Below are 24,929 nucleotides of genomic sequence, written 5' to 3'. Positions count from 1 at the left end.
CATAAATAGAAAATCGGCATCTTATAAAACTGTGCTGTTTATAACAGCAGTCAAATTTGTTATTAATTGCTAAATTGGAAAAGCATGGTGAAATCCTTACCAAGGCCGTTAATGACGTAGTAAAGGCTCTTTAAATGTCAAATGTTGTTCAGAAGTTTACATTCAATGCGTTTTTGGTTGCAGAGTAATTACAGGTAATTTCCTTACATAAATAATAAACTTATTCAGGTTTATTTTTGTTATCATTGGAAAAAGATAAACATATATCTTAGATACATTTTATATTAAAAAAAAATAGAATTAAAAATCAAGTGAATATAAACCTTTGCAAATAAGTGCTTAATTCCCCATTCTTTCAAGAGATATCACTGCATGTTATTATTATTTTCCTCAATTGCAAACCACTACAATCATTTGCATGTGAAATTATATCCCCTTTTTTACATTCAGATTCACAATGAATATGTACATTTTCAACATTTGATTCTGACATGATAGTGTTTAAACTTGTAGCCAATGTGCCTGGATTTAGTCAGTGAGGATTTTTGGAAATACATAGAGAATAATACATGGCAAAATCTGTATCACACCCAATATCAACCCGAGACTCCAATATCAGCCCGAGGGCCGAAGGCCAGAGGGCTGATATTGGTCGAGGGTTGATATTGGGTGTGATACAGATTTTGTCATGTATTGTTGTTTTTATTATATATTTGAAAATAGTGTCAAAAAAATCATATATAAACCTGTAAATTAATTAATTCTTAATAATTGAATATGTTCTTTTTTTTTTCGTTGAATTTCCTTTCTCATTATTTTTTTTCCAAAGGCAATGCATACAGCGATAAGAAATGAAATAATTATAAATTAAACAAATAATTATTTTGAATAGCATAAAATATCTGATGAAAATTTACAATTTGAATAAACTTTATAAACAATTAATAGATAAAGATCCGAGGTATTCCGAATGAAAAATACAGAGATGGGTGTGATAAAGGGTAAAATAAAGGGTGCTGATACAGGGTGTGTAATACAGGGCGCGTGCCTGTGTTCATATCAGGGATGCAAAAATCCTGTATTATTGAACAAATAAATAATAAATGTATTTAGCAAGCGCGATGATTTTATTTCTGAACATGGCTGTCTCCAGCAGTCAGCTCACACATTACATTTTTTGTCTTATTACTATGTAACAAATGACAGTGTTAGAAAAAAATTCCCTTTAATTTGTTCTTACAAGATTTGCAATCTGTTATCATTAATTAGAAATCTAGCCGTCATAGATTAAACAAACATTCTGAGAGTTCTACATAATCAATTCTAGTCCCCTATTTTATTTCAAAATTATTGAAATAATGACTTTACGTTTTTTTGACGTCATATATAATATACGAGGTCACAGTAGATGTAAATGGTGCTTTAGAGTCTTTTTGGAAGAGATGTGAATAAGGATTGGGATCCAGACAGTTTTAGAAGCGAAATAGATTACTAGACTAAGTATACTTATAAATAAAATCAGTATGTGTATTTCAATTCTAGATGTTCTTCTTTTAATATTTAAAATTCAGATTGGAAAAATAATATTTAAAAAAAATTACAGCATTATTTTTTTTTTTTTTTTAGAAAAAGTAAACAGATGTCATGGAGAAAGGTGGTTCCTACTTTCAATTTCCGTCTCCCTATTTATCTGCTAATGAGGATTATATTAAACTTGAAAATCGCAACAAAAGCTTGATTTGGTAATTCGTAATAACATTATTAATTTGTAATGACATATTAATAACTTGAATCAACAGATAACCATTAGAAATGAAGGTTCAATAATTTACCGGTTTTTCTCATACATCTTGAGTTCATTAATCTTTTTTAACTGTCAATCAGCATTTCAACAGTTCAAACATAACTACTGAGGAACATTGAGAAGAGAGACGACTCTTGCATCATTTTCATCATGATTTGACTTTATTTTTATTTGAAATGAATAACCAACTCACAAGTACATTATACGACAAATGGAATGATTTCAGCTTTCCTATCGTCAACTTTTTTTACGTAGTTGTTTTCCACTAACACCTATAATCGGTGATTTTGTATTTCAAGAAATTCAGTACGCAAAAGCATGTTCTGAGAACGATTAATATTTTAAACGAGGCAGGATACTAACAAGTAAGCTAATGTTATAGGGTTTTGAACTATATCGTTTCAAGTCAGCATTCGCAAATTGTATGGTCTTTACAACAACCCTTATAATGACCTTGTTCATTCATAAACCTATTAGTAATATTTGTTGCTTTTGAGTTCATGACACTATTGTCAATTTCGTTCAGGGTCAAAGTAGCCTTCTGATTCATAGTCATGTACTAACTTGATCGAGACTATGCATATCCAAAAATGTGCAAAAAATTAAGAGCCATTCTCTGTAATGACTTGAAATTTTATATAGGAGCTGTGGCAGGCATAGTCTCAGAATTTCTCCAAACTCTCCTTGATAAAAGTCTTTGATACCGTTAGCTCAAATCAGGCAAAAATTGGTTGCTACGTGTCATGGTTACCATTACACCATGTCCTAAAGTTTGAAAAATGGCATTTTTCAACATGTTTAGAGTCCCACAGTTAACGTTTGCAGCAAAGCAAACAAGTAGCAATGACTGTTTCTGAAAGTTGAAGGCCTGATGTCTTAAATGCATGATAAACATGTTTGGTAAATCAACTATTACACACGTTACTATGGAAACAAAGTATTCAAAGTAATTAATAATTTTGTTCACTTGATTTCATAAAGTCATACACTTAAGAATAAAAACAATTATAGGTTGAAATGCAAGCAAATAATAGACAAAAGATCCTTGTAACATAAACCAAGGACGAAATATGATATTTCTTATAAGTTGGCAATGGTTGCCATGGTTTTAACACTATGAAGGAATTTTAAATTTACTCTCTTAGTGTTTTAATCTTATCCTATCTTTTTAAAAGGCATAGTTCTACATAATGGCGATCAATTTTTAAGGGAGTTGATGTGTTCCTAATTTTCACATTTCAAAAAATTCAAATTCAATTCTTTAAAAAGAGCGTTGCTATGGAAATTAGCCGAAAAAATATGCATAAAAATCTGAAAAATATTCTGTTTCCTCGGATACGTACCCTTGTATGTAGATTCCCAAAACTTTTATGATTGATATTTATGAACAACAAACCTGACTACCACCCAATCTCTAACTGGATGCAAAAAGCTGGCACAAAGGGTTTAATATTGATATAAAATTAACAAAATCGAACATGTTCCCTCCTTGGTAACCATAGCAACATTGTTTTATTTTTCAACAAACTTTATCAATATATGATATTCAATTATAGTTCTACCAGATAAGTACTATTCAAGGTGAGTCAAATAATATGTTTCTTGATTAAAATGTAAGTAAATTCCTAAGGCAGCTAAAAAATATCACTTAAAACAACTGGTACGTTGTTTCCATGGTTACACTGAAAAGTAGCAATTAATCCCAATTTTTCTTATGTTGTAAGTGTTGCAAGGTCCTAAGGAAGTATATGTGCCAGTCATGAATTTTATTGTTTTTCCTCAAGATAGTAGCATTAACCCAATCTTAGCAACAGATTTTGCATGGTTACACCGTGTTACCATGGCAACCATGAAAGTTATTTTTAGAATAATATTGCCAATACCTAATTACTTAAGGTCAAATATTCTTTCTGTTTTTCTTAGGTTGTTGATTCAGTTTGATCGTGTAACATCTATCAGTAGTGAATATTGAGCGTTTTTCGGCATTTTTCAGCATCTAAAATGTATTCCAAATATACCCATGGCTACCACCTACTTAAAGATGAATTCTAAATAGTTTCTATATAGCATAAGTGGCAACAAGGTGTCATGTTTTTGTGAGAATGGTTTGTTTGTTTTTCTTAGTCTTTATTAAGGCTTAATAAAGATTCAAAGTAGCTGAAAATCTCAATTTTTCCAAATTTCTGGTTGTTACCATGGCAACCAAGACGCATAGCAACAAAATTTTATTTGATATATGTTTCTGGTGTCGAGTTGTAATAATCGGCAAAGTTTCATCGAAATCGGTGACCATGCGTGGCAAAGAAGTTTAAGTGGTTACAGAGAATCGCTATTAATATATCCACGACAGATAATGATGATTCACCAAAAATAACATTAATTTTGTCTACGATGAAATAGGTGAAGATAATGAACAGTCACCGATCTCAAAAAATAAATAAATATATATATAAACACACACAGATCTGTGAACAGGGATCAAACACGGACCATGGACATTTCAGAAGTGGGATGAGCTGCCTAGGAGGACAGCATCCCCTGTCGACCGGTCACATCCGCTGTCACCCCTATGCGTTAATCAGGAAGACGGATTAATCCGTATTCAAATTTAGTAGAAAATATCAAAGACCTAACAATTGGTATGAAATATACCATAGAATTTACGAAAAGCTGACTTTAGATTGTTGAAATCCCTGTAACATCAACTTATTTGTCAGTAGTCAGTCTGTCAGTAACCTGATTCCACCTCTAGCGTTTCCAAGTATACATGTAAGTGTTTTTGGCCTGTTGTATTATTTACCGGATCTATGCGATTGATCACTATTTTTTTTATCTTCACCTCTCGAATCGCAGATTAGTAAAGTTCGATTTTTAGTAGTTACCGAATATCAAAGCATGAAAGCTGATCAAAGGAGGGCATATGTGACGTTGTACCAGCCAAGTGTAAGAACTGACCCTCAGGTCTTTTGTGCATCATGAAAACAAGAGACTAATGTCGTTGGAAAAAAGTAGAAAATTATTTCCCAATGTCCACACTATTCAAAAAATACCTCTTTATTTTTTTTTTAACTATTCTGTGATATTTAATATTACGTAGGAATGTGTGCATTTTTAGAATAATAAAGTCGACAATTAAAGTTTGATTAGATGGATAAATCATGAATTTGAAGTGCAAATTAAAAGATACTAAACATATACTCTAATTTTTGTGGGCGTAATATAAGTGTGTGTCCTTGTATTCTTGTGGAGAAGAGGAGGATATCGATCACGATTTCTTTCATGTGTAATAATCTACAGAAACCCTTACAGAGAATTCAATGAAGGATAAATTGCTGGCGAGATATTTCATCAAATGCAGAAAAGAGTATGCACATGCCTTTATTTGAACGAACACTTATCAAAAAGCCAAGACCATTTAATCGTGGCAACGCTTCAAAAGTTTTTATCCTTAACACAAAGCTTTCTTCGTTTTTTGACATGATTTCGACCAGCTTATGAAGTAAGAATATTGAAAGTCTTAGAGTTCATTAATCTAAATGTTCAAAATGTATTGCAACACGTGTTTTTTCCTCATTGTAAGGACATGTTTTGACCACTTGTTCTCTAAGTATGTGTGAAATATGATCTCGACCACATTAAAAATGAAGAATTCATGTACTCGAGGGATAATTTCTCAATAAATCGTAGAATGCGCGTACTGTATAAAAGCTAACGAATGCATCACACCCAATTAAGTTTCTACATTTTTCCTTTATATTCTCCAAAATTTGCTTGGAGATATCTTGAAAAAAAAATGCAGCACAATATATAATAATTTTCTTATATATATATATATATATATATATATATATATATATATATATATATATATATATATACGCCTTTATTTTTTAGATAACCCACCTTTTTTGGTGGACAGACAGGTTGTGATTTGTAGGTAATTGAGAAGTTGATTCTCATGTAATTTTATGTTATGTTTGTTGGGGGTCAGACTGCATAATACTTATTGAAGATACTCTTTGTTTGTCAATGCTTTCTAGTCTTTTCTGACCCCCATTATTTGTATAAGTTTTATATTCGTCATTTTTGATTAAATGACATTTTTTCAATTCAACACTGTGTTACTGGTTCTGCCTGTTAGGTCAAAAAACAAGCTTCGTCAACTCGGCAAGGTATTTAGACAATCAATGGAACATAAATATGTATATATATTGCACACATATTAAATCTTAATATGAGATTTTCCCGGAAAAATTCCCTGGCATGTAAATGTATGTTTGGTTTTGAACAACACTTTTTCCTTGATGTATATTTGGTTGTGAACAACACTTTTTCCTTGATATAAATAAACCATAGAGTATTTGGAATTTATTAATTCTACAAACATACTCCTGGCCCTTAGACTTCAAATCGCGAGAACAATAATTCGCGAGTAGACGTTTGATTTAGAGATTTTACATGCATTTCAGCACCATAAAAATAAAAACAAGTAATTTTATTTCGCAAGTGGTGCTTCTCGCAAAATACCGCAATAATTAATTCTTCGGGTATATTTAGGAATCTACAGTAATATTCATAATATTCTAGTTACAATTTTATTTTGAAATAATTGTGCGACCACCATTCTTTTTATTTTTCTTCAGGCCTCTGTCAGAGCTTTATGTGTAGAGTAGATTTTTTGTGATTAACAGTTTACAATCCAAAATACCATATGAATACAATACGCAAGTCACACTGATGCACGAACTTAACGTTTTCAAATTAAAAAGGCGATGCAACTTTTTCGAAATAATAATTTATTTGAATTTTCTAAAAACAAGCTTTCTTCTAAAACTATTAATCGGCAAGAGAAAACTGATAAAAACTCCAATTTTGTGCCCTATCTTTCCGTAAAACAAAACAAATCAGGAGCAAAGCAAACACGGACCTCTAAAACATCAGAGGTGGGATCAGTGCCATGGAATACTGAGCATCCTCTGCCGACCAGTCACAACTACCGTATGATCCTTGTCATGATCGGGGGAAATGGAAAAATCTATAGACAATTCAGTGTGCAAATAATGGCCTAACAATAAGTATGAAAAACATCAGTCAGCATTTGACTTTATGATAGACTGTATTTGCTGACAGGGTCATTGTATCGACCATAGAACTTGCGAAATGACGACTTCAAACGAAACTGTTAATATTCTTGTTTCATCAACTTCTTTGTCATTGGCTTGCCTCGTTTCAGAAATTGTTCATCCCTAGAGCATGCTCTTGCGTATCGAATCAACTGGGGGACAAAAACCCCATATGCAGATGATAAGGGTATATTTCAACATAATTACGTGTAAGGGAAGTTTACGATTGAAAACTTTAAGTCATCACGTTTATCATAAAGCCTTGTTGTTAGGTTACCATTAACGTATTTTTCTATTAAAATGTTTTAAATATGAAACAGATGTGTCAGACTCTGTGGTATCTTTTATTTCAATCTCACTGGGATATATCGAGTCGACACATGAATTGAAGTAACAATACGTCGTCGATATATCTAATTGTCGAGTTGAAGGCCACAGTGTTTTCTTTTTCTCAAGTGTAAGATTTTAAATAAATTCTGCTTTATATGAATACAAAAATAGGTCTGCTTATAACGGAGCGAATTGGTATCCATGGGGATTCCGACACATTGTTGGAATACCTGGTCTCCAAAAACTACAAAGATATTGTCAATCAGAAATTGTATCAACAATCATATCATTTCCAGTAGAAGACATTAGGGAAAATCATACCACCGGAGGAAGAACTGTCTACGTAGTAGTTACCGTATAAGTTTTTATTGGTTTTCTCTAGATACCCTATAGAGAGGTTAAAAGGTCACGAGAAGGCGCAGCCTTCGAGTGACCTTTTAACCTCTCTATAGGGTATCTAGAGAAAACCATAAAAAAAACTTATACGGTAAGTCACATGTACCATAGCACTCTCAGATTTCCTAATATGGCAGAGAGATGATGTATTAGTTGCAAATAAATTTCCTAATATGGTTTGTCACCTGACATAATTATAATAGCACGCGCTATACACTGTACATATATATTGGCCTACATTTTATTGCGCATTTTGCGCACTTGCAATCAAAAAGCGAAGATGGGCGAAGCATGGATCTCGATTTTCTTGAACTGTCGCAAAATTTTGAATGGGACAATTCTATCGATGATCAAACTCTCTCACAGATAGGCCAGTTGATAGACGAAGTAGACGTGTTTGATGGTATTGGGGATTTATCTCTTACTCAAACGGATTTTAATTAATTTGACCCAGGAGCCGGTTACACCCGAGAATGTTATACAGCAGTTGAGCCATTCGGACGATCGATTTGGAAAGTTTTACGATAACGACAATGTATATATACGTGGAACGTTATTAAAGATTTTAAAAATAAAATTTAATTGATTAAATTCTATGCAATTCGAAGTCCCGCCTATAGGTTATGAAGCCTCCGCCCATGGGTTATGGTGTAGATAACCCATAGTTAAAACAATAGAAAACATGGCGGCCTATGGTACATGGAATATTAAGAATATGAAAAATTGCGATTTTTAATTTTTTTTTTCAATATAAACCTTTATGGAATCTGTCGCCATTATAGCTCTATCATGGCCGCTATGCAAATGAGTTGATAGGGCACATTTCTCCATATGAACAGGGATTTTAGTTTGACCGAGAAGGCATCACCTATAACTGAAATACCATAGACCTAAGTTTGACTCAGTATGGTGTACTGTAGCTATTAGATTGCAAAGCGTGATCGTCTTATTATTACATGTAAGTAATTCTGTTTAATCCTTTATATGCTTGTTGATGTGCTTTGTATTTACAATTTTTGTGTTTCTTTTATTCAACTATGAATTTGAATTTTTCTTTGTCGCATCTAAATGATTTTGAAATATATAAAACCTTTGAAAAAAAAGATCACTAATTGTTCTGCGAAGAAGAATTTAACTATCAGCTTTATCAGATCGCTAATGATTGATTGATTGTATTTTGTTTTACGTCCCTCTCGAGAATTTTTCACTCATATGGAGACGCCACCACTTGCCGGTGGAGAGCTGCAAATTTTGTCCTATACTCGACACCTACGGCCATTGAGCAGTGAGGGATCTTTTTCGTGCCAGCACCTACTGCGACACGGGACCTCGGTTTATACGGTCTCATCCGAAGGACCGGTCTCCACGTCCCACAGTGGGATTCGAACCCTCGACGTAAGGATCAACTCCTTACTTCGCGACTCTAGAGCAGACGCTCTAACCACTGCGCCACGCGGGCGACAGATCGCTAATGAAGGGTAATGTTTTCTTGGTTACTAATATCAAGGAATTGAAAATGAATGAACGCAAGAGTTATGCGTGATGTGTGAGCCACTTATAAAAACTGACTTAGTAGTCTTAATTGGTGTGACATGAAAATTAAAGATCAACCGAAAATTGATAGTTAATTGAAATAATGTCTAGTTTGTGGCTTTAAGGATGTATCTGATTAACAACCTTACGGTTTTATGATGTAACATTACGTAGTGCAAATTGTTAAAACAGACAAATAAATTCTACAAGAGCTTAATTCGATTGATAATTCGTGATGTGTACAGTGTATATTACTTCTAACTAGATGTATAATGCTAATGGACATAAATTAGCGTACACAAAATTTAGCGCAACCTTCCTCCTCAATTGATTAGCATAATCATAAATTAGCGCATTTGAAGGCAAGCTTTTTTAGACACGTGTTTGTTTTTATCATAAGCTGTACTTGAATTAGCGGACAAGAAGCAGCGCAAAAGGCGCTTAAATATGATTATCGTTAAATAAAGTACGTTACAGCATACATGCAAGTATATTAGAATATAACATATATAAAACATTTTATTCTGAAAAGCTTGGATAAGTGGGGACACACTTTAAAATGTCACAGTCTGAATTATGTTCATCGATTTGCTATGATTATCCCTCTCTCCCCTGAAGGAAACCCATTCTCCCCTTGCAGGACTTTCTTACTTTCTTTAAAACCAGCATTGAATTGTTTTGTTCAGTTCATACACAAAGGTGACAAAAGGGTGACAAAAAAGAACATTTTACCGAATTTCCTCAGTATTAAATTTGAGATACATTTTACTTCGGAAAAGATAGAGCACACGCTTGCCTTTCGGAGATTTTCATTAATAAGACGTATCTGATACTATTGCATGAAATATTTTATATTGATAGGTAGGCAATCTTGTGCTCTAGAACTTGTTCTATGAAACAACATAATTTGGCAAAAAGAAGATGGACGATCAAGGCGAGCACAATGCCTATAGTGCAACAAACATGAAGCTGAAAAATCAAATCTCAGTTATAACAATTTTCTTTGATATTGCAGCTAAAATTAAAGTATACTTTATGTAAAATCTCCACAATTTGCAAAATTCCCACTAAGATTGAAATTATTCAATGAAATAGCGTACACATCAATAGAGAGGGCAAAAAGGGTCATTTTCTCATATTAAAACACAATTTTTCGATATGGGTGGGTCTTCGCTCTATATTTTTCAAAGTTTGTCAAAAGATATACATTTTTTGGTCAACAAATACATGGAGCAAAGACCCACTATACCTTAAAAATACACTTTTATGACACAACATTCGCATCCTTTCGAGAAATACTTGAAATCCATTTAGTAAAGGGTCATACGAAAAAACATGATTTAAGGTAGTCCGATCCTCAGGTTCTGAAAATCAGGCATTGAATACATGTAATTGAAAAATGGTCACAAAAATGTCTCTGAATTCTCAAAGTAATGTGAATTTATCCACGGTAATTGTTCAAACTTCATCTTTAAAGTTAATCATATTATATAGGAAAAATTAGTAAATCTCAAATAAATTTACAGGAAATGCGAATAAAGACACCTCCTATGCATTTACCAATTGGAAATTGATCAACAAAAACATTTAAGGATAAAAACACTATAAGTATCCAGGCATTTGAAGAAAATTGCATGATTTTTATACTTATACAGTACTTTAGTTTCTTTTGCGTACTACAATTATTTTATAATGCATAGTTTATAAAGTGTTTTCTTTCGTTGCAAAACACCATAACTCATTTTCTAATTTCATATCATGCTAATTAGCATTCGTATCTAAGGCTAAATTAAAGGAGAAAGATTTCTTTAAATTATTTTTAACATACCTTTATAGGGTAAAAATACCAACGTTTTAAAAGACTAGCTGTTTCTAAAACTTCAAAGAACCTTGAATCACATTGAGATGCTTAAAATGAAAACTGTTGCATGAAATGATTTCATATTTAAGCTTCATTGTGAGACTTTTTAAATTAAATAATGAATTAAAAGAACCTTGAATCACATTGAGATGCTAAAAATGAAAATTGTTGCATGAAATGATTTCATATTTAAGCTTCATTGTGAGACTTTTTTAATCAAATAATGAATTAAAGAGTTATCCTTCCTGGCTGAGGATCGGATATCCTTAAATACTACAATTCATCAACAGCTTTGTAGCGTAGTGGTTAGCCTGTTAGTCTCAAAGGAAAATGATTCTCAGGTTTTTTATTGCAAGGGTACCCCACGAATACCACTTTTTTTCTTCTTTTTTTGATAACAGAATAATTTTTGCCGATATAATTTTCTTTAGAAAAGTTTTGTTTATCGTAATTTCATAAATTTTGATAATGAAAACGTTACTCTAAATACTAAATTCACAAACTGATTATAGTAAAGCTCAAGTAGTTTGGATTGGGTCAAAACAGGTAGAAATGATACTCTATGTACAGATAATATGTTAGAGTGGGGAAAAGCAACTTTTAAATTATTAGGCATTGAATTTGATACAAAGCTTCAAAATATGCTTATGCTTAATTATGCATCTAAAATTGGTAATATAAAAAAATCAATACAACACTGGAACAAGAGAAATTTAACTCCTCTTGGTCGCTTGACAGTTTTAAAAAACCCTTTTCCTGCCGACCTTAAATCATATTTTTGCATCTCTCCCAAATCCCTCTGAAATACAACTAAAAGAATTAGAAAAGATTTTCTATACATTTGTAATGGGTAGTAATAATTCAAGACTGAACAGGAAAATTTGTATAATGAATTATAAGGAAGGGGGCCTTCAAGATGATCAGTGTAAGAGAGTTCATTATGTCCTTAAAACTAGTAGGATGAAAAAATTGTTACTGCAGGACAATGTGTTAGATTCTTTTTTAGATGTTGACATTAAAAAAGTTGTATACTGTGGGCAAGAGTTGTCAAAAAAAATGTATGATTTAAAAAATATATTTTGGAGTGATGTGTTGTAAGCATGGTTAAGCTTTTGAATAAATCATAAAATACTAGCAACGAATTCCTTCCTGCATAAAATTAATAAAATTGACAGTAATATATGTACTCTTTGTAAAACAGAAACTGAAACAATTGAACACTTGTTGTAGGAATGTGAACATGTTCAGACTCTTTAAGAGAATTTTGCAAAGTACTGTTTTGATAGAATCCACTATACTATATTCTCAAAAAAGAATTTTTACTATGCTCTGTGAAGAAAACTGACAAGCTTAAAAATATATCTGTACAAATGTACAAACAGAAACATTTCCTTAGATGGGTTTATATCCTCTATTAAGACAATGTATGAATTACAAAAATATATAACTTATAAAAATAATGAAAGAGAATCTTTTGATGAAAGCTGGAGACCTTTGAAAGACTTATTTTCATAATCCTCTCTCCCTCTCTCTCTCTCTCATTTTTTTTTTTTTTGTAAAAAGAAACTATTGAAAATGCAATAAATTATAATAAAAAAAAAATCACAAATTGACTATGATTTTTATACATCTGTAACTATCGACATTCTGCACGCCTTGTTCACCCATCTCCTTAGTATAAAATGAGCAAATTCGCAAATTGATATATTTTGTGACCTTCCTGTGAATTCTGTGTATCATATCATTTAGAATCAATATTCATTTATAATAGGGGTGACAAATGGTTTTTGTTTGACCTAATGCATCTTTCTAAGAGAACCCCAAACCAGTGACCAATAAGCGGTTTAACCCTGTATTGTCCTTTATGTTACTTCTAGAGAATACACGTAGCTTACTATGAATTGTGTGCTTGTAATTGGCTGATTGAGTTCATATATTTTGGAGCTGTTTTTACATCGCTGTAAATCTTTAACTATACAACTGAAGTTTTGTTCCTTTACCAAAAAAATGCGGTTAAAATAATACGAGTGTGATCTGGAACTGCTTGCGTAATAACAGTGTTGAACTACCAAAGCTTGCTCTGTCAAGCAAATTGTATAAATTTCTTACAATCAGAAGTTTAAAAATTTCAACACGAGTATTTAAACTATCAAATACATGTATGTATAACAAATCTCCATTCAATCCTTGTATTTCAAACTATAATTATATCTCATTTGAATAATAAATTAAAGATTTTTTTCCAGTGGTAACATAGAGATATTTATATGAGACAGAAATAAGATGATCAGTTAATCAATGGACACATACACTAAAATTTCCTTTCAAATAAAAATAAATGTAAATTATTATTGAATAAAAAAGTGTTCTATATGTAAATGATTATTGTATAAAGTGTCTTGTAGAAAAATCTCTGTTTCTTTCCTTAACATTAAACAAATAACTATAATAAAACAAAGGTTTTTTAATCAATGTAACCAGAGTATTATGATTTCAAGTAGGAAAAGTAATTTAATGTAATCAATGTTATCAGCTGGTATTCGATTACTTTTCAAATCCAAAGTAATTGTAATTTAATTGACCCAGCCCTGATGATGAGAAACTATTGGAGGAAAAAAAAAACTTTTTTTTTTTACTGAATTTATTTTTGTAAAGCTATTACTTTATAACATAGAGTTGTATATAATTGCTATATTACTAATTAAACTTGAGGTCCAAAGGCCTTAACGGTGACTCGAGTATAATACAACACTGTAAAGGATCCATATATAGATGTATCAAATAAAGCAAAATAAACTGATAGATGAAGCTATATTGCCCAAATTCTAGAGAAATGGGATGTCTCCGTTTTTCAATATCATTATAAACGAAACAAAAAAAATAGTGCTTGAGTACTATTAGTAAACCCAACTCATTCCCTTTCACAGTGGCCTCTTGTGGTCTTTCAAGGACGTTTAATGTACACAAAGATACTAAACGATTTTTTTTCAAATTTATTTATCTATTATTTACCGGTTTTTCTGGTTAAATTACCATTGCTTATTACAATTCTGTACCCTCTTTGTCTCCTAGATGCCCAAGAGCAGAGCAGAAGATCTTCAAAGAAATAATGCATTTTCATTATACGTTCAATACACCCCATAGTCACGGTAGCTCAGTCGGTAGAGCGCTCGCTCCGTGAACGGAAGGTCGTGAGTTTGAATCTCGGCCGCGACTGAACTAAGCCATTAAAAAAGAGATAGCAGCTGTTCCTTCGCCAAGCGCTCGGCATGTTGAAGTGAAAGTTGCGGGTCCTTCGGATGAGACCTTACAAACCGAGGCTCCGTGTCATGGCAGGCGTTGGCACGATAAAGATCCCTTTCTGCTACTATTGTGCTAACGCACTTCATGAAATATGCCGGCGTGAAGGTCGTAGTTCATGTCCTCATGAATTCTCAAAAAATTAAATTCATCTCTTAAATTACCACACGTGTCTGTTTACAATTTATTCTTGAAACGCACGTAATTCTTGAAAGCTATAAAGACATTTCACAAGTTTCATCGATCTTTCAACACCGGTATTTTGTCATTTTTCATAGGGTAAAAATAGATCACATGCTAGGCCAAGGATACGATGGAGCTACGAATATGTCGGGGAAGTTCAACGGAGGAAAAGATCACAGAGTACCAAATGCATCCTACCTGCATTGCAAATCTCATCAACTTAAGTTAGCCATTGTCCACTTAACCAATATACCATGAGTAGGACAGCGATAGAGACAGTACGGGGCATAGGTTTAGCATTCAACTACTCGGCAAAGAGGCTTCTCTCTTTTAAGAACGCACTAGAAAACGATCCAACGGCACCCGAACAAATGGAAAAGCGTAATAAGCTTCGATCGTTATGTGAAACAATGTGGTTTAGCAGAGCAGACGCGCTTTTCATTTACAGTTGAAGTTTCAGCTTTAGAGATGTTGGAAGAAAACGGAGATGATAAGGCAGGGAAACGTTTAGCTATTGCTTAGATTTGAATTCATTGTTGCCCTTGTTGTAAACGAACATGTCTTAAGCGGGACTGTGTTTGACAAACAATTTGCAGGCTAAACAGGTTGATCTTGTGAGCGCTGTTCGCGAAGCTCAGGTTGTCGTACAAATGCTGAGGAATAAGAGAACTGATGAAGCAGTATGAGATGATCTCTCGAAGCTTCGCGCCAGATTGCACAATCCATCCACACCCAGACTTGTAGGGCGGCAAATTATCCAGTGAACGATGCCAAGGCTTACTATAAAGTGGCTTTATATTTTCCGTTTATGGAACATTTGATCAGTGAATTAGCAGATTATTGGAGAACGAGGAGCGGTTTCTTGTTCAGTATTTAATTCCTAGTCTCCTGGACGGTCTGGCGGATGAAGTCAAGATTAGGTTACACGAAGCTTATAGTTCTGACATTTGAACACTAGAAGAACTTGGAGCAGAAATTCGAAGATGGAGGGTTCATTGGTCTTTGGTTCCATTGCATGAGAAACCAAGCATCCTGATTGAGACACTTGACAGCATATCGCATGGTCTGTTAATTTCTGTACATTGAACGCATGGTCAGAATCTTGACAATATCAGTGTCGACTGCTGAGAGATCCTTTAGTGCAATGAAAAGAATCAAGAACTATCAACTATGACGACAGACATTTTTCTTAGCTATGCTGCACATTCGCAGGAAAAAAAACATCGACATCCCGACATCCTAGCAGTCATGGACAAATTCATCCATGCCAAACAAAGGCGTTTTAAATACCACCTGTAGAGATGACACATATATAGAAATGGCTTAAAAGTTAGTCAAATTCACCGACCTATCGGAAATGTAATTATTTTTTATTTGTTGGAATTCATTAAAGCCTCAGGTATATGTTTTTATTTTTTTCGCTCTATATAGTATATACAGTATAATACAGTATAAAACGCATTAACTCCTTCCAAGTCATGTACATTTTAAGTACAATATTTAATATAGTATCAAAAAAGGTAGTGATTATTTATTCTAGGGATGTCAATAATTCATATTCGAATATTCAATGAAAGTATTCGAATATTCGATAAAATAAATAAAATCTGTTTTATCTTATATATGTATCATATGAAAGGTTAAGCGTAGGTATACTTATATTGGAAATAAAATTGTATGAAGACTTTTGTAGGTGTACAATAAGAAATTCCATTTGATATTTGTCAATGTTTGAAAAAAAAATTGATTTAAATGTAGAAAAGTATAATTTTAACAAATAAAACGTGTATTTATAGTAGCTCCAACTGAGGAACCAGTCGTCTTACAAAAGGCAAGATAGTCGTAACTGTATACTTTTCAGATTTCAATACGTGTAATAACTGCCTGATAAGAGATATGATTATAATCTTTCATACAATTTATTCTGAAATTAAGCCCTTTACAATATTAATTACAGATTAATTCTATCGGGCATTCATTCAATGATCAAATAATTTTATTTTGGTAAGTATACTCTTCATGCCTTTTAGACATTCTTAGATTTCATTTATTGATTCTAGATCCGATCGTATCTAACTAATGAAAACTATGAAAGTACGTTTTGTATTATACATAAAGCATTATTGTACAATTCTTCAACACCTTACTCAAAACAAAATATATGTTATTTAGTAGATTTATAAGCCAAGAAAGAAGTGAAAGAAATCAGCCGATCGAAATTGATCGCTAGTAAATTAAACTGGGATAATTCCAGCACTATTCTAATCAAAATTTATTAATCACAGTACTTCTTTTTATGAAATCTGAAAAACACCGAATATTCGAATCTTAAATTCATATTCGAATATCAACTCATCGAATGAATATTCGAATATTCGTTGCCATCCCTAATTTATTCAGATATATTTTTTTTTCAAATTTTCTTTACATGTACACTTGTGTAATTAAGCGATTTTATTATTTTCTTAAAAAATAGTCACTGACTGTGAGTTCGAAAATTGTTAAGGCAGCCAACATCAAAAAGTTACATGTGAAATATGAACGACCTTACACCATTCATACAAAAGATACGTCAAAAGTTAGGGTTTTTTTCAAAAGTAGATCAAACTCCTAGCTCAGGGTCAAGAGGTCAAACTTGATTCTCAAAGAATCAGTCTTGTCACAAGAAATGTGCATGCAAATTTGAAAGCCCTATCATCAACCGTTGAGAAGTTATGACCAAGGTTATAGTTTTCAAAAGTAGGTAAAACCCCAAGGTCATGAGCCAATATATATTGGTATCCAACAAATCTTTGAACGAGAAATAAACATGTGAAATATTAAAGCCCTGCTACCAACCATTCAAAAGTTATGGCCAAGCTTCAAGTTTTTCAAAAGTAGGAGATATCTAGGTTTTGTCACAAGGAATATGCGAGATATGAAAGACTTAGCATCAATGGTTCAAAATTAATAGCTAGGCCAAAATTAAAAAAAATACCTTTGTTTCCCATAACGCGACCGACTCACTTAAATCGTGCCGACTGAAAAGTTTTTTTTTAATAAGAATATTCAAATATTTTTTTTATTGTTTATCAACTTTATAAAATACAATTTCATCAAAATCCGTTTTTTTTAAATCAGAATGGCGGCTTTTGTTTTACTCTCATATGGCGCCCACAACATGTGGCCACAGAGGGCTAGTTCGTGTTATAAAACAGCGGCGACGTATCAATCTTATTGTATATCTTTAACTCATTAGAATCCAGCACTCTTGAGACATTTTGTGAATTAAATGTACCATGACTAAGGAGTGTTAAGATGGTATTGACAAATGTGTCTTCTCAAATTAACATACGTAGTAAGCATGGTAAAGCCTGCCTCATGAGCAGATGAGGGGACCACCTTGTTTATGCATATCAATAAATTTCACTGCATTTCATTGTTTCAATCTAATAAACAGTTCTTGTATGATTCTATTTTTACTATATAGGACCATAGGAGTTGTAAATATGCCTTTGTATACTAATTATTTCATCTTGATAAATATAATTCAGATGTCGTTTCTTCATTCCTTTTATTTATGGGGTAAACTTCGTGACTATTACATTAAATGATACTTTAATCATTTTCAGATATGGTTTGGTTGAAATAAATATTGTTTACACAATTCATGTACACTCTTTCAAAAAAGTGTTGAAATCTTGGCTTATGGAATGGCTTCTTGAGACGTCCAGTGTACTTTTCTTTAGTTAGGCCCTTGAAAATAGGTAGTTTCTTTGCTTTAAAATACCTTTAAAAATTGTTGGGCCAACAACATTTGAACACCTGCCTGGTTGAGAGCTCCTAATTTAGAATTTTAATCGGCACTTATGGCCATTGATCATTAAGAATCAGTAAGGGATCTTTTTCGTGTCAACATCTACATGTATACTGCGACGTTTTTTTACGGTCTCATTCGACTGACCAGTCTCCACGTCCCACGTCGGGACCTGTGACTTACAATAAGCTCCTGAATTACACCGTGACTCCAAAACGAAACACTAGAAGTATTCACTCCATTACTTTTATACCAACATGAAAAACAACAACATGAAATGCATGACAGCCAGCCGAGCGTGGGCTGGACGCCGTATTTTATTGACAGTCTCAACAAAACAATAAATCAATATATACATACAGTACATTGACGAAATAAAAGCATCAAATTTACAAAAACCGCTGCATATATTATAATTATATAATATGAAAATTTTGAAAAGCATCAGGGCCGGCCAGGAAAAACTAGAGATAAAATAATTTTAAAACCTCTAGAAACCTGTGTCCGTTGCCAAGTGCCGCTGGATGCAAAAATAGTTGCGACAGACCTCACAACCTACATGTATACCTGATAAAAAAAATTTTTCTTATATCTACAAATTATGGAAACTTTGATGTTGCTCGCTTAAATCGGCGGCTAGAAGTGACCAACCTTTAAAACCAGTTCCCTATTACACATCAAAATCAATTTCTATTGGTCACTCTCTGACCAATCCACACTACATGTGTATAAACATCTTGTCATTAATACAACATTTTCCCGCTATACTATTCGAAACGCGGGAAAATATCAGTATTCACTCCATTACTTTTATACCAACATGAAAAACAACAACATGCTATGCATGACAGCCAGCCGAGCGTGCGCTTGAAATTACAAAGTATGGGCAAAAACAACGACTGTGATTACAAACCAAGAGATTTAGAGACTAGCAAACGCTTCTCAACTGAATCAACAATATATCCGTCTTTTGAACTATCGGTTTTCCACCTGCCATGTCTTTTGAGACATCTATCATCAACACTAGCGTTTGCAGCCACAGTCGCTCCCCCGACCTTAAAGAATGAAGCCCTATATCAACCTCCCCAACAACAGATTTAATAAGTGGTACTATGTTATTTCTTGCAGCAGAATAACTTATCTTTTTATTTTTATAAATCACTTTACAATTGTCTTTTGACCTAAAAATAGGTCTGAATACAAAAAAATGTTTATCATCCACATCACCAAGAAGCTCCAAATAGCGCTGGTACAAGCTCACCGGACAAGCAGGCGTATCCCCTTTTGATATAAGTACTCCATTCCCTTGCCGATATTGATCTGTCTTACTTTTTCTGAAGCGTATCACTAAATAATCGTCCCGAATTAGTACATCGTTGAAACAGAGATAGCTTAACTCATCAAATCGCAAGAAACCAGCGAAACTAAACAAAATCATTGTGAGATTTCGAACAATTAACAAATCTGTTGCTTCCTGGAACTTACTACACAATTCTATTAACACTTCTTTGGTAATCGGTTCCTTTTTGTTCACAGTTTTCTCCTTGCTGCTTCCTGTATATATAGAACAAATGAATTTTTAGTAGGATCTGTAAAACCCAAACAGTCATGCGCCCACTTGATCCCGTACACAGCCGAATTAATTGGATGTTGTGTTGCGCCATTATCTAAAAGGTGTGTCACATACAATGCAACGTGAATGGGGTTTGCCGGAAGTGCACTATGTCCATGTGATTTGATGAAGGTCTCCCATCTTTTGAAAGCGTTAAAATAGTTTTTGTTCGTGTTGTCACTTTTACTTGATAATATCAAAATACTCATGTGGGAGCAAAGGTCGTCCAAATAACTGCCAGGTTTCACTCCACTGTCCAGCGCTACCTTTCGAACTCTATCCTGCAATGATCCTATTCCTGCAATATCAAAATTCAATTCTTAAAAACATCATATTAAACACAAGTCCCTCTTTACCTAAAATCCCGTTTTTTCCCCAACCTCTACACACAACATCAACATTTTTAAGTTTTGCTACATTTCGTACATACCAAATGAAATTACCATCCTTACAGACCAACATTGGCCAGAAGGGTGCAGATTTCCACTCTGGTATTACCAAAGTACACTTACACTTCTCAGACTCAATTTTTCTTACACATCTTTGTATCAGACAAGGTGGTGGTACAGTAACACAATCTGACCATACCTGTTCAAAAGCATCGACTCCGCTTGATTCAGCGCACCAATATTTGGAATTGAATACTTCACACTTACTGTTATATTTAGAAGCAAATCTGTCACATGTATGCTTACCCCATGCTTCATCAAAATACTCAAACACTCCCTGTTTAATAGCCGAATCATCACAATCACTTCTCCTGCTTAGTGTATCTGCTTTCTTATTAGCAGTTCTAGGCAACCATTTACAATTCAACTGAATATTCTCCGCCTTACACAGCCCATGCACAGACATAGCAATGCCCTGCAAACACTTATTTCTACTACCTACCTTAAGTAAGTGTGGCACATTCTTCTTATCTGAATTTACTTCAACTGAATTGCTCTTGACCAAATCTACCGAATTATCTAAAATTCTCTTAACAGTTTCCAGTTCCCTCCATGTGGAACTCTTGTCTACATTCATTCATTCCAAATCCCATACCATTCAAATTCCTTCTGTTCAACCTTTGAACTTAGAGTCAAATGACCTCCATATCCAGAATCTGAAGCATCACAATATACTTCAATATTCTGACATCTTTGTCAATGACCTTACTCAACCGAGCGCCCATTTCATTCATGCTTTCTAAATTTTGTAACCAAAACTGAAGCTCCCTACAGCTTCCTTACTCAACATAATATAAGAATTCCAACTGGATCTTATTACAAGAGGCCCAAGAACCTTAACGATCACCTGAGTATAATACAACAATTTAGAGGATCCATAGAGTATAAAATGAACTGAAAGGTGAAGCTTTGTTGCCCAAAAGCAAGAAAAATAGGGTGATCAGGATCAACAAAATAATTAGTCTAGTGTTCATTAACAGTACATAAATCAGGTTCTAATCTGTTCCCCATTTATCACTCTCACCAGACAGAATTATAATCAGTGCTTCTGTACTCTTTTAATTCCTTGTTGAAATCTCTTACATTGGTCTCTCTTGGTCTTTGATGAACATTTAATAAGACAAGTTACTTTTGTCTCATTTTTATTTATCTGTTACTTACAAGTCTACCTGATCATTAAAACTATGAAAGTACTTTTTGTATTATACAATAAAAATTCTTGCATAATTCTCTTATTCTATTAACCTTTCAAGTACATTATTTACAGTGATTAATTATCACAAGTAAATGGCAAAGGGGAATAACTCCTCTCAGTAGAATACAAATTAATAGAGCCCTGGCCTGGACCAGAACACTTGACCAAATGGTTCTGATGTTCAAAAATCTGGTAAAAATACCCTTCCTTATTAAAACTTTTACTCTTTTTGCCTCTGATATGCCCAGGTGCAGAGAAGATTTTTAAAGCATTAATGCATTTTCACTATGTAATAAATAGAGCCCCGCCCTAATATCAGAACCTCTGATCGAGGGGTCATGAAATTCACAATTTTGGAAGAGGCATCCTTGCTTATCGTAACCATGTATTTGTTTAAATAATACCCAGGAGAAGAGAAGATTTTCAAAGAAATAATGCACTTTCACTATATGATCAATATAGCCCCGCCCTAGCACCAGAACCCCTGACCCTGGGGCTATGAATTTCACAATTTCGGTAGAGTCACCCTTGCTTATCATAACTATGTATTTAAGAGCCCTCTATACACTGCACACTAGAGAGTTCTGATTTTGTTGTATGTTTATGCACATAGAGTGATCTGCTCTTTGATCAAGAATAAAATAAATTGAAATTGACAGTTTATTACTTAATTTGTGATCAAATCAAGCATTCATAACACTTTAAAAGGCCAAGATGAATAGATAGAACACTTCATTTGCAGGTATTTTTCCCACTTAAGTAAACAACAGTGATTTATGTTCATCAGTACTTCATCATCTTTGAACATTTTTCCCGGAGGTAAATGCAAGGCACCCTTTATTGAAAATGTGATAGATAAGCTCAATATTTACACCTTTACACATTATAATTTTCTCAATGTCAAAAACATATTTTCCTCTAGTGTATAGAGGGTCCTTAATTTGTTTAAATAATACCCAGGAGTAGAGAAGAAGATTTTCAAAGAAATAATGCACTTTCATTATATGATCTATATAGCCCCACCATAGCACCAGAACCCCTGACCCTGGGGTCATGAATTTCACAATTTTGGTAGAGTCACTCTTGTTTATCATAACTATGTATTTAATTTGTTTAAATAATACCCAGGAGTAGAAAAGAAGATTTTCAAAGAAATAATGCACTTTCACTATATGATCTATATAGCCCCGCCCTAGCACCAGAACCCCTGACCCTGGGGTCATGAATTTCACAATTTTGGTAGAGTCACTCTTGCTTATCATAACTATGTATTCAATTTGTTTAAATAATACCTAGGAGTAGAGAAGAAGATTTTCAAAGAAAAAATACACTTTCACTATATGATCTATATAGTCCTGCTCTAGCATCAGAACCCCTGACCCTGGGGTCATGAATTTCACAATTTTGGTAGAGTCACCCTTGCTTATCATAACTATGTATTCAATTTGTTTCAATAATACCCAGGAGTAGAGAAGAAGATTTTCAAAGAAATAATGCACTTTCACTATATGATCTATATAGCCCCGCCCTAGCACCAGAACCCCTGACCCTGGGGCCATGAATTTCACAATTTTGGTAGAGGGCTCAATGCTTATTACAATCATGCCAACAGTTTGACTGCTTGATGTCCAGGAGTAAAGAAGAAGATGTTTAAAGATTGCATTAATTTTGATGGTTTTGGCCCCACCCCTCAGGCCCCAGGGGGGCAGGGGCTACGAATTTCACAATTTTTGTTCCCCTTCACCCATAGATGCTATATGCCAAAATTGGTTGAAATTGGTTTGCTGGTTCCACAGAAGAAGCTGAAAATGTTCAAAAGTTTACGACCGACGAACGACGCCGGACGAAAAGAGATAGCAATAGGTCACCTGAGTGACTCAGGTGACCAAAAAATGCAATAATACATATACCTGGTTCTGAGCCTAACCGCATCACCAAACACCGCTTGTGTTGAAATGATCTGACTGATTACTGATGCAACGAATCGAACTTCAAACCATTTGTATCCAGCTTTGATGCCTTGCAAAATATTTTGAATACTTGCTTAAGTTTGTTTATCCTAGAATTCGAGACTGATATTCTTTCAAGATTTGTGTTCCAAACGAACTGGTTCCCAATGACATTTCTCATCAGCCACTAAAAAACCTAATGCATTTAAATCAGCTTGAATTTTTTCACTAACAATTCTAGCGTGATCTGAAGTTTCAGCGCCACCTATGCCGTCATCTAAATACATACCGATTTTGTAACTCTTCGATCTCCAAAATTCAACTACTTCTCGCAAAACCTTCGTAAAAATATATCCAGCAGTACTGATGCCAAATGGCAGAACGTTAAACACATAGAATTTGTTTTTCCCTTTAAAACCCAAATACTCTCTGTCTAACTCATTTAGCATACTTGATTCTGACCATCCGGCGCGCCCGGGTAAACCGGCGATGACCGGCGACACACTTGATTCTGAGCCGGTATTGCGCACGCATCAAGCCGGGTGAGCCGCTTGAGCCGGAAAAATTTGATAGGGGCAAACGGCTCCAACATGGCTTCTAAGGAGGGAAAAGCACCGTAAGTGATTTTTTTAATCCAATTTTATAAACTATGCAGAACAGTTATAAGTACAATACAACGACATTTGATAAACAAGTATTAAAATCACCTAGGTAGCACATTATCATAATTATTGCCCAGTGACTCGGGTGAAATGAGCGATTTTCAATGCTATTAACGTTAGGCAAAATTTTTGCCAAGTAGCAGTTATTTGTATATATCTCCCTGATACTGCAGAAAGGTTATTTTTGTCAACTCTTTTCCTCTGAATGATTCTGCTCCGTTTGATTTTCAACTTATTAAACTCAAACACATATTAGAATCGAAAATGGTCATTTATTAGCCAAATGACGATCAACGTTTTCATATACACAACATATGTACAATATGGAAAAATAATAACAAAACATATGCTAAATAGTTATAGTTAAAATTGTGTCCCTGAAAATCAAAGGTGAGGGATCAACTTCTGCCAAACATTGACTAGAAAACACCTCAGAATATGTAGCAAAACAAGTCATTAAAATTAGACATGCTGAAAATTTGGCAAAGAAAATTGGCACGACTAATCAAAACATACCACATTAAAAGTCATTAAAATCAGATATACTTGAGCAAATGGCATGCAAAATGGCTAAACTAATAAAAACATTCCACAATAAAAATCATAGAAATCAAAATAGTTAAAAATGACAAACAAAAATGACTAGACTACTCAAAGTATTAAAACATGAGCATGAATCTCCCAATAAACAATGTTGATTAGGGAGGGAGGTGGGATTTAAAGATCAAACATCTTT

General features: G+C 33.7%; 1 pseudogene; it reads right to left on the bottom strand.

Annotated features, from left to right (window-relative positions):
- Positions 1 to 19,231: 19,231 nt before the first annotated feature.
- On the bottom strand, positions 19,232 to 20,964 carry LOC133204837 (integrase/recombinase xerD homolog; annotated as a pseudogene).
- Between the last annotated feature and the right edge of the window lie 3,965 nt (positions 20,965 to 24,929).

Source organism: Saccostrea echinata, unplaced genomic scaffold (genome assembly GCF_033153115.1).
Source record: "Saccostrea echinata isolate AGI-Se365-2 ecotype Australia unplaced genomic scaffold, CSIRO_AGI_Sech_v1 ptg000054l, whole genome shotgun sequence".
NCBI lineage: Eukaryota > Metazoa > Mollusca > Bivalvia > Ostreida > Ostreidae > Saccostrea > Saccostrea echinata.
Note: the sequence above shows the minus strand (reverse complement) of the source record. Positions and strands in the feature narration are given on the sequence as shown.